Source organism: Nematostella vectensis, chromosome 8, assembly GCF_932526225.1.
Source record: "Nematostella vectensis chromosome 8, jaNemVect1.1, whole genome shotgun sequence".
NCBI lineage: Eukaryota > Metazoa > Cnidaria > Anthozoa > Actiniaria > Edwardsiidae > Nematostella > Nematostella vectensis.
Window position 1 is genome coordinate 4,959,361 of NC_064041.1, and position 15,442 is coordinate 4,974,802.

At 38.3% G+C, this 15,442-nt stretch overlaps 1 protein-coding gene across 4 annotated transcripts in view; it reads right to left on the reverse strand.

The window, feature by feature from the left end:
* The window catches only part of LOC5508830 (LIM domain transcription factor LMO4.2), a 30,221-nt gene extending 18,756 nt beyond the window's left edge, over positions 1-11,465 (reverse strand). Inside the window, exons 1-2 of one of the 4 annotated variants that reach the window (XM_048731010.1) lie at positions 11,339-11,465; positions 10,824-10,893 (exon numbers count right to left, since the gene is read on the reverse strand). The gene's annotated coding sequence lies outside the window, so the exon portion shown is untranslated. Of the gene's footprint in view, positions 1-2,967; positions 3,020-5,129; positions 5,310-10,823; positions 10,894-11,002; positions 11,151-11,338 lie in introns of those variants that run through there. The other 3 variants (XM_032377618.2, XM_032377621.2, XM_032377620.2) reach the window with 3 other exon arrangements.
* Positions 11,466-15,442: the final 3,977 nt, after the last annotated feature.

The window sequence follows — 15,442 nt, forward strand, 5'->3', positions numbered from 1 at the left end:
CTGTATATCACGTGTCGCTATCTTTTATATTTTCAAAACCTTCGTTATCGCTTTCTAGTTAGTAAAGCTGCCGTATCGTGTTTTAACTAGCAATCAGAAGCAAAAGCTGCTATATCGTGTTTTAACTGGCAATCAGAAGCAAAGGCTGCTATATCGTGTTTAACAAGCAATCCGATGTGAACCCTGCTAATATCGTGGTGTTGTAATCGCTATCGGCAAAAGAGCAGAAATTTCCTTGCTATCTCAACCCTCGTAATGCTAAGAAGTTCTAGAACATATTACTTAGCCACACGCGCTCTGACTTTACTTATAGCATACCAACACCTGAATAATAACGGCACAAGTTACCGGGTCACACCCGAATATTTTCATGTCACATCCGAGTGACATCGAGTCACACACGAGTAATACCGAGTCACACACGAGTAATACCAAGTCACACACGGATGTATAAAACCGAGTCACGCTCGATTAATACCGAGTCACGCTCGAGTAATACCGAGTCACACACGGATAAAAACTATTCACATTAGTATAATACCGAGAAACAAAGCTCGAGTCGCACATGCTGTTCTGGGTTTCCTGTGGTTGATGATGCTACGTCTCCAGAACCAGTTCCTCTTGTATCATAGCCAACCATAGGAATCCCAGACAGAAGGCGAGGGACTGGGCTGAATATGGCCAGCTTTCATATATTACACGGCAGCATTGTAGTGACGTTACTGATTGATTCTATTGAAAATAGATGACAGAGAGCGAACTGGAACGAGCCTGAGGGTGGCCTGTGTTACAAAATGCCGGCCTGGTTCCTAAGCTCATCGATTGCTGAGTTCCATGAAAAGGAACAAGAACTGGTCTGAAGTCGTCATTTTTTGTCGTCATTGTTCATTTGCATGTTTACATTAATATAATTCTGGTTAAAAGGTATTTTGTCGAGGGAAGTGAAATGAAATGCTGGCTCTTTTTGACTAAAATAGAATATAGATAAGCATAAAAAATGATCCTGAGAGAGAAAACAGAAGATAGTGATTGTTTTTCCAAGCGATAAGCTGGCGCCACTCCGTGTATTACCTCTTTCATATAAATCACTTAATTCAGGTGTCGTGACCCGGTAGTGGTTTATGTGTACCTAATGAATAAGTTCAGACGCGCATTTTAAAACGTGTGTAGTTTGGGGAGATGACCTGCTTAAATAAATTTCTTTTAAAGTTTATCTTTGCTAAAAAGAATTTTTTTTACAAACGAATCGTTCCAGGTGCGTATGTTTGGGCAAGATGGGTAAGGCGAACGAACAAATGTGCTGTTTGTAAATTAAAGGCGAGCGCAGGCATCTTATAAGGACTCTTTAAAAGTGTTTCTTAAGAGTTTTTTAGTTTTCAAAAGTGCCTAAATCACGGAAGTAGCTAAAGTTTGAATGTTATCACATGGTCTCAGAGACCGACGCTCGATTCCAGCTTGTTTCTGTGAGCCCGCAGTACATGTCCCCATCAATGGGGCCGATGAGGCCTAGCGAAGATTTCTTATGCAAGATGGCGGAAGGCAAAACAAGAAAAAGATTTCCAGCTCTTGGAAATTCTTTGTTATAATTATTAAAGGCTGGGAAAACTTTATTTATTTGTTGTTTGTTGGCAAATCTGTGAAAATCCCCAGGTGAAGTAATAGTTGGACAGCAAAACAAGGAAAAATGACGCGTTAAGTGTTGGCAAAATAAGCCGGCACGTGAGTCGCCAAGTGCATATGTAAGAATTTATTAACATCAAATATTAAACGAAAAACTCCTCAAAGAAATTAAAAACAGCTAATTGAATTTGAGTCTAAACGGCTTTTATTAGTAACAAAAAGAAATGATGTTTTTACAGGAAATATCTTATGGGCAAAATTAAAAAGAAAAAAAAAAGACTATTTAATTTGTTATTTTCATAACCAGAGATTTATATTAAGAAAAATCCAATCTTAAAAATCATGAAGCGATGTTAATTTAAAACTTCAGTCGAAACATCTAAGCTAATACAATTAGCTTAGAATTTCGGATATTGAATTTTTTTCATTAGCTTGAAAGGAAAACTCTCCACAGCTTTGTTCGTAGTATTAAAAACAGTATTTGTTTTTGCAGAAGGTGGAAGATAGTGAAATATCTAATCGCTGATATACGTCTGCCAAGTGGTTTTGATGTAATATGTTGTGGCACTTCCCTATGGGTCATAAGGCATTTTGTTACAAGTTCAATTTTTAATTAAACGACGATGATATTTCAGACCACTTAAAACGCAAGACGAGTATAAACTCGTTAACCTTAGAAAGGGCCATTTCTAAAAGTATAAGGCTGAAGCAATAAATAGGTAAAAATAGCCTTTCTACGAGTTCTGTCATTTTTATACCGCCTTCTTGCTTTTCTAGGCTAGTTTACTTTAGAGACACATTACACCATGGTGCTAGATTACAAAAAGTTTCAATTTGGGTAAAGATTCTAATTAACTTTTCCTTTGAAAAGAAAGTAATTTGGGCTTCTCAGAACGCTATTAAAATGACGTTCGAATGTTATTAGCTAAAACTCATATTACTGTGTCGCCATTCCCGAAACGAAAGCATAAGCAGAACAAGGAAAACTCTATTTATTTAATTTTGGACGGATTCTCTAATGAAAACACCGCCTAAGAATTCCCCAAATTTGTTAAAATAATTCGAATATTCATCTTTCTTAAACTGGTTTTATCGTTAAATGATTAACAACAAAGAAAGATGTTCACTTGTCGCCTGAAGCTGTTGATGTTTTGGAATCAACGGGTTCACGAATGTGTAGCCTAGTTCAAGAGCGAAGACTTCTTGTAACAGTACAATTCTATATATTCTAAAAACTTCTACATAAGGAATGCTCCGCTTATTACCTCTTTTCCCTGTAAAATGATGCTCTGTCATCATAAAAGAAAAACGAAAAATACAATAAGATACTAACTAAGAAACCCCTACCCTTGATTTCTCAGTGCGATGTTCTTGCCGCTAGCCCGCCACAGCTTGTTAATGAAATACAAACCCTTTATCAGCCTTTTATACTAATGACTCGCACAATAATACTTCCAAAGACACTAACAAATATTTATACTTCGCAATATTAGATGCTAGCCTCGATAATATCAAATAACTTATCGAAAACAACACAAGTCTTTTTCGTCCGGATGATATAGATTTGATCATCTCCTTTAAGTGGTTTTGATTTTTAGTTAACGCAATAATGTTTTTCCTGTTCTTTCTAAAGCTTTGTACTGCTTCATTTAGGCATAACGAAATTAAAACCGAGCAATACCATGTAATTGAATGATCAATTAAAAGACTGTTTACCAAAGGCAATATCTATTGATTACATCACACTCGGGTTAAAAAGAAGGAATTAAAATTTACTGTGTTCAGGATATGATCATCTTTTATTTCCTCTTCTTTAAATACACAAAATTCCCTTGTAAACTTCATTTCCACTCTTTTTCTTTTTATTCTATTCTCAATCAAATCCACTTAAGACGTTATCTTCCCACATAATAATTTCGCGTATGTCGTTTTATGCGCATCCGCTTTTGTGACATTGCTAGATTAGTCAAGGACCCAGACCAGTAATTGCCTCTTCGTTTCATTAACATCCTTCCAACAAAAATTCCATTCAAAAATGTCCAAAAAACTGTCAAAGATTAGTTCTACGATGGTTTCGTACAATAAATAGTTTAGCTGTTGCATAAACTTCATTAGTGAATACCTAAATTTGCCAAATAGTAAGTATAGAGTTGATTATTTGATATATCCCCATTGAAGACCAACCGTAGGGCGAATAAACAGTTTTCATTCACGGCGCCAGAGAAAACACTTTTTAGTCACCCGATGCCGGTTTGTTATCTCTATAAGAGCACTCCAACTTTGAATTTCACTTAGCTTGGTAAACAACTAAATTGGATATGGTTTGATTGACTTTTTTTAATGTTGGGATTCGCTTGTTGGCACCTGTGTTATTCATATGTTAGTACGCCCATTAATTCCCATCGACTTTCTGATATTAAATTTCGAACATACATCCAAAACGTAACATGGTACTTTTTAAGTCATGTCACTTCTAGTTGACGCAATTGTCTGATCAAGAAGTTTGCCAGAAAGACACTGTATCACAAAAAAAAACGTGTTTAACGATCACTAATCTCTAGAAAAGATTGTTTTTTTTTTCTTTCGAAACCTCCTCTCAGACGCCCTATAACAAAGTAATTTATAAGTTGAGTTTATCTTATTTTGTGTGCTTCGTTCAGCGGAATTAGGGATATTTTTTTGCAATTTATTATAGTTATTTCGGACCAAACTATCCAATCCCAAATGAAATTCAAATTCAAATCTTTTTCAAGTATTTTTTATGGATTTACCATTTTTTTAATGATCCCACCACTCATATCGCGCCGTAAGTTTCTTCTTTCTTCTTGCGACTAATGAATCTCGATAAATTTTCCTTTTTGTTTATAATGTCTATAAAGATTTGCAACTTCTTCAGAAGGTATCATCGATTACAAAGTTGCCTTGTATTCGCTTTCGAGATTTTTTTGGGATCCAAGTTCAATTTTAATCAGCAGAAGTGGCAAAGAAGAATCTTTTTCTATCGCTCTTGAGTTCCAATTACGTTGTCAAGCAGAGTAAATGGACAATTTAAGCCGGCACTTTTCGGAAGTGAGATCTATTTATCGTCCTTCTCCAGTTTTTATTTGATGGGGGGCCCTTAACAAAAGTTGCTCTCTCGGCCTTAGAAAGGACCAAATAGGCGCCATCTATGATTTTAGTCGAGATATCAGGCAAAAGATAAGATTATCTTATATGAATTACGTCCTTAAAATCACTCAAAGACAACCTCATTAAGATCCTTTGCACTTAGATAGATAGCATAACAACAAAACGTGTTCCGGCCCAATCTTAACAGCACTTTTCCAGTGTAATTTCAATCCCACTATTTTCCATCTTTTTTTCCCAGTAGACGCTTCGTATGGCCATTTTTCACTCGCGCGGTTTAGAAAACATACGCGAAGAATAAAAGCGGTCAATCTCATTTAGAATAAGAGCATGTCTATTCGAAGTTTTAAACTGATAGGTCAAAGGGATCGACGGCAGTTTACCTCGAATAAAACTTGCTTTGAAATTCCCTCTTGTTGGCTCCACCACAGTCTCTCTATTCCTGATCAAGGATTCTATTTTGTTCGCCCCGTGTGTTTGCGTTTAAGTGGCGTGCCACGATCAAGACGTAAGGCTTCTAAGCGCAAACATTCGGTATCATTAGAATGTCACTCTGGGCTATAATGAGCTCGGTACAGCGGATGCCCCAAAATGGCGCGTGTTTTAGCCTTTTATTTTTATGCGTTTTAACGCCAGGACCAATTAGAGTGAAACTGCATTTATCACCTTGCTATCACGTCATAAATGAGTTTGCGGGTAAGATATAATCTCTTAGCCATAAGATTTGAGACTTCAGGGCGAATTTCATTACGTGAGAAATCGTCTCTTACTAATCCATAGAGTAAGAAGAATGTGACCACCTAGTTTTCTTGTGTTTATTGCGTTTCGTTTATTTCCAAATGATACTAGAAATCCGAATTAGAATCCTGCTGTGTATAGGCTGGTATCTAAGATACCTTTTAGGCAAAACTTTAACTTTAAACAGCTTCAAAGTGGTTCAGAGTTTGCTGTAGCAAGAAAAACGCCAATTCCTCTTGACGTTGACGCTTGACACAGCGCCAAACCCTTAGTTGAAGACACTCAATGAACACAACGTCTATAGGTGTCGGACATATACGTATACTTCCATTTATGATAAAAAATCACGTATAGAGGGAAAAATGGAAGTGAGGGCCGATACCAGTGACGGATCCCACGGGGAAACCTACTTTATTATACAAGCGCTGTCATTTCGGCAGTTCTGTGGGGGTATGAAAAATTCCCCTCCGTGGGGGCGCTGATACTCTGCTAGTTGTTTTTGTTACAGCCCGTGTTTTTATTATTAATTGTACCAAAGATTATACAAGGTTATTCGAAAGATTATCATCATACTCATATAAGACCCTCTCTTTTATTTTTCTTTCGTTATCCCAAGCTGCCATTAAAAACGAGAAAGATTACAACCGCACGGTTCACAATCGTAATTTTAAAAGTTCGTATTAAGTTTAAGAAGGCGGTTCAAAATTTAATGTTGCCGCTTGTCTTTATTCTCTCATTGATCATAAAAAGATATATATGGGTGGGTCAGAGTTTCGTAGTCCATTTTTTTAATACCCTTTGCATGCTTCTTGTCAGGCAACTCTAAATGACTCAGATCCCTTTGACTGTGTTTGATATCTTTACAAAGTTTGACGCAATATTTCATATATTGGTAAGATCATCCAGTTGTCAAGCTCCCCTGCCTTGGGGCTAAGCCAGGCACTTCGTAATTTTATTCTTCATTGACTTCTAAAAAAAGACTTCGCACCATTGCTTGGTTAACTTTGGTAACACTTATAGGATATGTGTGTGTGTTTTTATGAGGGTATGCAGGCGTTTTGGCAGGCTGCTCTATGGTATGAATGAGAAAAATATGTATTTAATTATTAATTTTTTTTCAATAACTTTAATTTAAATTTTCAGATATTTCAGGCGGCGGTAGGATGAGAAAGCCGTCCAATTTAACGGATCAATTTTCAGAAACCATTAGCGTAAAAAAGCCGGTGGTTAAACAGTTTTAAAAAATTCTCTAGCCATAGCCTTAAAGCACCGTTGCAATTACCGGTAAAACAACTCCAACAGCCAGTGCCTAATGGTGTGTTAGTACGGATATTTTACGGATATTTCCTCCTACCACCACTGGGCTCCGCTACTACTAATATGAAGAGACCATTTTTGCTATTGTGAATACCTACCGTCACAAAGCCATTACAAGAATGGGGCTAGCTTGACCTGCCCATGATGCATTAGTTTGGTAGCTATTATAGATGTAGCTATTATGGTCATAGAATAACTCTATACATTTGCGACTTGCTAGTAAACAATTGCAATTGGGTCTTCTTGTTTCCTTTAGCAATGTATGATGGGAAGGTTTGGTTGACCTTTAGATGTTCACAGTACACACTGACTATCGACAGCCAAATTTCTGAAGGATGACAATTGCCGACAAGCCATCGCTATGCTATTGTTTACATTTCAAAGTTCAACTCTGTATTTGCAAGAAAACTTTAATTATTGTTGAAACAATTGAACTCGAAAATTTAGGTAACAGTATTTGATTGTGTTATAAGTTACCGTGACGTAACCATACAATATTATGCTGTGTTACCTTGACGTGACTATACCGTGTTATGATGTGTTACCGTGACGTGACTATACCGTGTTATGATGTGTTACCGTGACGTGACTATAACGTGTTATGATGTGTTACCGTGACGGAACCATACCGTGTTATGATGTGTTACCGTGACGTAACCATACCGTATTATGATGTGTTACCGTGACGGAACCATACCGTGTTATGATGTGTTACCGTGACGTGACTATAACGTGTTATGATGTGTTACCGTGACGTAACCATACCGTATTATGATGTGTTACCGTAACGGAACCATACCGTGTTATGATGTGTTACCGTGACGTAACCATACAGTGTTATGATATGTTACCGTGACGTGACTATAACGTGATATGATGTGTTACCGTGACGGAACCATACCGTATTATGATGTGTTGCCGTGACGTAACCATACCGTGTTATGATGTGTTACCGTGACGTGACTATAACGTGTTATGATGTGTTACCGTGACGGAACCATACCGTGTTATGATGTGTTACCGTGACGTGACTATACCGTATTATGATGTGTTACCGTGACGGAACCATACCGTGTTATGATGTGTTACCCGTGACGTGACTATACCGTATTATGATGTGTTACTGTGACGGAACCATACCGTGTTATGATGCGTTACCGTGACGTAACCATACCGTGTTATGATGTGTTACCGTGACGTGACTATACCGTATTATGATGTGTTACCGTGACGGAACCATACCGTGTTATGATGTGTTACCGTGACGGAACCATACCGTGTTATGATGTGTTACCCGTGACGTAACCATACCGTGTTATGATGTGTTACCATGACGTAACCATACCGTGTTATGATGTGTTACCGTGACGTGACTATACCGTATTATGATGTGTTACCGTGACGGAACCATACCGTGTCACGATGTGTTACCGTGACGTAACCATACCGTGTTATGATGTGTTACCGTGACGTGAATATAACGTGTTATGATGTGTTACCGTGACGGAACCATACCGTATTATGATGTGTTACCGTGACGGAACCATACCGTGTTATGATGTGTTACCCGTGACGTAACCATACCGTGTTATGATGTGTTACCGTGACGTAACCATACCGTGTTATGATGTGTTACCGTGACGTGACTATACCGTATTATGATGTGTTACCGTGACGGAACCATACCGTGTTATGATGTGTTACCCGTGACGTAACCATACCGTGTTATGATGTGTTACCGTGACGTAACCATACCGTGTTATGATGTGATACCGTGACGTGACTATACCGTATTATGATGTGTTACCGTGACGGAACCATACCGTGTTATGATGTGTTACCGTGACGTAACCATACCGTGTTATGATGTGTTACCGTGACGTGAATATAACGTGTTATGATGAGTGACCGTGACGGAACCATACCGTGTTATGACGTGTTACCGTGACGGAACCATACCGTGTTATGATGTGTTACCGTGACGTGACTATAACGTGTTATGATGTATTACCGTGACGGAACCATACCGTGTTATGATGTGTTACCGTGACGGAACCATACCGTGTTATGATGTGTTACCGTGACGTAACTATAACGTGTTATGATGTGTTACCGTGACGGAACCATACCATGATAGGGGAGGAAATACCGCGCGTTGCTTGAAACCGTAAAAAAGACAGTTAAAGATATCTAGTCAGACGCACTTCATTATTGTTTTCATACGATACCGGAAGACAAAACATGTCAAAAAATCTTGAAATAGTCATCTAAAAAGCAAACTTCAATTTAATTTTTCAATTGTACAATTGTTGCAATAACGTTTTTCAGTAAGGTACCCCATTGATCCCCCCTCCCCCTCCCCATCGATCCCCCCTCCCCCTCCCCATAGATCCCCCCTCCCTCATAGATATCCCTCCCCTTGCCGTGTAAAATGCATCAAAGACTAATGTGATAATATATGATCCCCTCTATTCCGCTCTCTTTGCTTTAGCACTTTGACCCACTGTATTGGTGACGCTTCAGTAATTGCCTAATTGTAAGCCAAAGTGCTCATATGATCAGAGACTCCTATCAAAGACGTGCCGCCAACCAATTTACCCGCAATTAAAAACAACAATTTTAAGACACTCTAATATCCATTTAGCCGTTGAATGCTTTTGATTGGTTAATTCGTGCTTGTCACTGTATTTTGTGGTCTGCTATTAAACATGGAAAAAGCCATTTGCGACGGAAATTGTTATCTAGCAAAACAACGAGCTTTTCGTGGAGCTGAGCGCATACTGGCGGTCTAAGATCCCGATAATTATCTAGCTGTGGTTGATGAGTTTGTAGGCTCTACTCGGAGAAGCAATTAAAAGCTGTAAAACAAAGCAAATGTATTCAACACACACTCAGTAATAGCTTATGTTATACGAAAAAAGGCTGTAATTACGAAAAAGATTTTTATCCATGATGATAGCAAAACAGCTTTTATAATATCTTAAAGTAAGTGTAGACCACTCTAGCTTCTCTAGCTTAGATTGTGTAGTCGCTCTTCTCAAAGAAAAGTCTCCTTTATGAAGGCTGTTTGCAGGGGAAATGGGCTTTTTTCTATCAATACTGGTTTCCAATAGCTGATAAGGAAACAAGGGAAACACTGATAACAATTTTAATAAGGCTTTGGGCTTTCAATTACATCAGAGATTGATTGAACCCAGCCTAGTGCGACCGCGGTGAGCTGGATTAGATATCTCAAACAAATAGAAAGCTAGCTAAACTGTAGCACCTAATGCATTGTTTGACTTCAATTTATCGTACTCCCTACTGTCAGACGACAGTAGAATTAATATCTATTCACGAGGGTGGGTTTGAACGCTTGCTGTGTGTGCTCTTTGAGTATTTTAATAGTGCAGACTGAATGGTCGGACGTGTCTGTGGGTATGACATACGCTCTACATATGCCCCCTCGTCTTACACACGTTGCAAACCCCAGCCGGGTTTTCCCCTACAAGTGAAAGCGTGATCTCATGCATCAACCAATCAAAGGTGTCCGCTTAATGAAAAGAGTACATCATATTGAACTCAGTATTGCAATTAAATAAATTATTATCGCAAGTTAATTGCTTGGGTCGCTTTTCTTGTTTCGGTGGTTCTTGTGGGCAGAATATGGCATGCTTCAAAATACAAATTCACTCAGAACTGAAATGTGTCGCTAGTATTACGCTAGAAACAATTTTTTAATTTGTTTAAAGCCCCACGTTTATATTGTGCAGAAATTGTTATTGACTCCCACTGATTGAAAGATGCATTTTTAAAATTACTTTCTGCTTGTTAATTTAAGATTTTGACGGGTTTTCAATCTGGTCTACAAGGTATTATATTCTGAATCTCGCTTCCATAAGACTGTTCTCTGAGCAAACAAAATCAACGATGCTATTGTGGTCGTGGCGATTTGTGATTGTTTCACTTATAATAAATTGAAAGGAAAAGATATCTACTAAGAATTCAAACAAATAAACATATTCGTAATCAGGCAGTCTTACCTTTATATATCCTTTAGAGCAGCTTATAGCTCAAAATCACTATCATAGATTGTAGCTGTTTCTTCCACGTCTGTAAAGAGAAATAAAAGAAGTGTTTTTTGACGAATCTACGATATGAGGTTTACACACACATTTCTTAGTGAAATAACACAGGTTTAAAAACAAAGCCGTGTACCTACCCTTCTTCGCCACCAAATTGACGACAAATCTATGGTTTATCTCGAGGGAAAAAGATCCGTTCAGACGAATACGATGTGTTGTGCGAATGATAAAACTGAAAGTTACTCTCTCGTGTTATCGGGGGCCACCGGGCGTATTAGCATAACGTTAATGAAATTTTATTAAATTGAATACGGAGTGTGTACTATTGATTAAGCCCGAACCCCCACTTTTCAAATGGTGCTTTAATTATTTACCCGGATCTATCACCGATCCTTGTGAATTGTCAAGAACCTCGAGAGATTGGAACTAATTATTAATTCCGTGAGAGTTTGAAATTGGACGCTTGCTCTTACCTTTAAGTCCGGGAATATCTCATCATCACATTCAAATGTTTTCTAGCTGGGAGTTGTACTACAGAAGGATTCCCAAGTCGAAAAGTGTTCGTGGAACTGAGAGTGACAAACGGCTGACATGTGAAACTGTGACAAGCTCCAATATACTCCGTCAATTGGCGGGAAATCTCACGCTTATATCACGCGGCCGGTTTTATAATTGAACTATATAAGTAACACTTAGAGATAGTAGTGTGCTAGAGTAAATACACGCTCAGATATTTACTCATTAGCACGGCGATGTTTTTAACATGCCTAAGCTAAAACCTTTAGAAAATAACTGTGATACCATCATCACAGACGCGATAACACGGTCTCAAAAAAAATTTCTCCCATTAACGCCGATAGCTTGATTCGCCAGAGTATAAACTTGAATATTTCCACCTTTCATGTTTCTCTCCGTATCTTGTTACAAACGTGTTTTTTGGAGTGTTTTGGATAAAAAAGTCTTTGTCATGCTGCGCTCGCTCCCTAAAATTAATTACGAAGGTGATAAATTCAATTATGATTTTCGTTGTAATCTGTAAACTTACACATTTTAGAATAAGACCCCGGCTTGTATTATTTCAGGCCATTAGAGAAAAAAGGAAGGAAACAAAACCAACTAATACTGTATCACAATCGATGCCGCAAAGGGATTTTAAAAAATGTTATGCACTTTCCATCCAAGACATCGTCATGTATACGACATGTTGCTTTCGAAATCTGGCTAAACTCAGTCATGGGTAAATGCCGCTTTCGAATGAACATTTTCTCCGAAATTGGGTTATCAAAATTTGTAACAAAAAATCAATCGCAATTTGTAATAACCAAAGCTGTCGCTATTTGTAATAAGCCCCGTCGCAATTTGTAATAGTCAGGCCGTCGCAATTTGTAATAACCAAAGCTGACGCAACTTGTAATAATCAAGCCGTCGCAATTTGTAATAACCAAAGCTGTCGCAACTTGTAATAATCAAGCCGTCGCAATTTGTAATAACCCCCGTCGCAATTTGTAATAAACCCCGTCGCAATTTGTAATAAACCCTTGTCGCAATTTGTAATAATCAAAGCTGTCGCAATTAGTTATAAGCAACTGTCGCAGTTTGCAATAACTTATGAAACGGTGAAATGCTTGAGAGGGTTGTGAACGGGCATAATTGATAGCATAATCTTCTATTATTTTTTGGTTAGGGCCCGTTTGCACCACGGGCTATAGGATAATCTGACTCCAAAATAAAGTCTAATGTCTTGCTAATGTTGAATAAAGCGCGCATCTGTACGCGAGCTCGGTCCCTACGCGCTTGCGACCTTCCAAACGACGCGCTGTGTAACCGCCGCCACCACCTGGTAAATGCCCCAGCTTCGCGTTTTTTCTCCATTTTTAGTGGGGGAAGACATCCAGTTGAAGTAGGGATACATGCTTTATTCAACACTAACAAGACATTAGCCTTTTTTTCGGAGTCAAATTATCCTACAGCCCGTGTTTGCAATGTGCAGAATGTTTATTTTGACAAAAGTTCGGAGATCGTAAAATTTTGTCAAAATGGAATTTGGTTATCGCGTTTGCACAACGCCATAACCGTTGTTGGTTTGACACTCAAATCATCAGGGAGTAATTTGATCATACGTATTTTGCATGTCGCCTTCGACTTTCGTGACACTGTTGTTTTGTTTTTGTTTTAAATGTTTAGAACTCCCGCATCATTTTGAAAAATATAACTTACCCAGTATTTGATATCGTAGAAATATAATCGAGTCGATTTTATTGTAGGATGGATTAGATTTCTGTATGATTTAAACGGATTTAATTCACATGCATGGGGTTTTCATAGCCTACATGACCACGCGTCACGCAATAGGAGATTTCACATTTTCTGGCTTGCACGATTTTTTCACCCGAAGCAGGTGTGTTCAATTTTTTTTTCGCTGAACCATTGGCTTAAAGGATTTTTTTCATGCACTTCAGAATTTTCATATTTTTGAATCGTTCGTTCGATTTGTTGGGGGGTATTTATTAATAACAAATTTCGATAGGGGTTTTTAACGCTTATAAATATGTATCCACAGGTTTAGCGCTTTACAAATGAATTTATTATTATTACAAATTGCGACAGCTTTGATAATTACAAATTGCGACAAGAGTTTATTGCAAATTGCGTCGAGCTTATTACAAATTGCGACGGTTATTACAAATTGTGACAGGTATTACAAATTGTGACAGGTATTACAAATTGTGACGGTTATTACAAATTGTGACAGGTATTACAAATTGTGACGGTTATTACAAATTGTGACAGGTATTACAAATTGTGACAGGTATTACAAATTGCGACGGTTATTACAAATTGTGACGGTTATTACAAATTGTGACAGGTATTACAAATTGCGACGGTTATTACAAATTGTGACAGGTATCACAAATTGCGGCGGTTATTACAAATTGTGACAGGTATTACAAATTGCGAATCTACATACGGCCAAGTCAGCTCCGCCTCCAGTTTCAGACGCACAAGTAAGCGCACGTCAGAATACGTATGTGCACGCAGTCCTTGTCAGCTGTCATTTTTTTATCCTACAAAAATATCAAGGGCAGGAAAGCCTCCCTGCCTGCCTGCCAAAATCCATTTATCCATTTTTAAATTATAAATTTATAAATCCAATGCAATCTCGTCGGCACTCTATGCACGCCAACATTTCCTTTGTAATCCCAACAATAAAGCTCAACTCAGATCGGCTTGCACTCTACTCAACAAATCTAGAATAATTTCAATAATATGAACTCAGTAGGTCGACAATTTACTGGGTTATTTGAATAATAAATTGAAAACTGTCGGGCCAGTCAATTGAAGACTTTTCACGACTGTCGGGCATATAACCACTATGGTTATATAAGCGCTTCCACTGCATAAGCGCCTCGCCTGTGACATTGGGACAATTACTCAATTAAAAGAACACTGAGTACTATTTTGTTAATAACTTTCTTAAATAACTTTCTTTCTTGACAAGAACATGAAACAACTATAAAGGCCCTATGCAATGCGAAGAGCACCGTTTGGGGATTACAAAGGAAATGTTGGAGAACTATTATAAAGTGCCAACATTTTATTTTAAGATTGGCACAGAGATAAACAACAAATATTGGTGTCGCTAGAAAACGACTACGCGGTCGATGACGTTAACAAAGAAACCTTTAAAAGAAAAAGTCGACAACAACGCAGATTTATGTTTTTTAGAACGATATTTCGGCAGGCCAATACCTGCCTTCTTCAGGTTATAAATGAGTTACAATGGCATGTTATAGCTAGTATATGTACAAAGTTCATTGATGATTAACTAACAAAAGGTAAAAATAGTAATTGAGTGACAAAGTACAAAGTTCATTGATGATTAACTAACAAAAGGTAAAAATAGTAATTTAGTGACTTATGGAAGATGGTAAATAGGGTGGTGTGGATTACTAAGTAGCTAAACGGTTTCTTCACGCCGGTTGAGGCCACCGGGTTCAAGAGTGCCAGCGCGAGCTATCAATGTGGCTTCTCTTGCTTTGCGGATGGAGTCGCGGTTATTTCTTATTTTTTCAATAGGTATTAGCTCTATGTCAGAAGCTGAGTGGTTGGGTTTTAGGAAGTGTTCAGCGGCGTGGGTTGGTATGGATCGAGATTGAGAGTCTACAGTTCTGCGGTGGTCATTAAAGCGTTCTTTTAATTTGCGTTTAGTTTCCCCAATATATTGAAGGTTACAGCGGTTACATTGAATCATATAAATCACGTTTTTAGTATTGCAGGTTATGTGGGAGGTTATAGGTCGTGTTTCACCTGTTGAGAAAAATGTGTAGCTTGTAAGGCCATCGGTTCTAATATAGGGGCAGGTTAGGCAGTTTTTTTCGCAACGGAAAGCACCGGGAGGTTGGTTGGTGGGAGAGCGGTCGGAAGGTAGCTTGGCTTTAACGAGGATGTCGCGGAGGTTAGGTGAGCGGCGAAAGGCGACAAGAGGGGGCTCAGTGAAAACCTTATGGCATCGCTTAGACGAGAGTAGAAGGTTGTAGTTTCTACGGATTATGTTGTTGATGTTAGGTAGTGTAGGG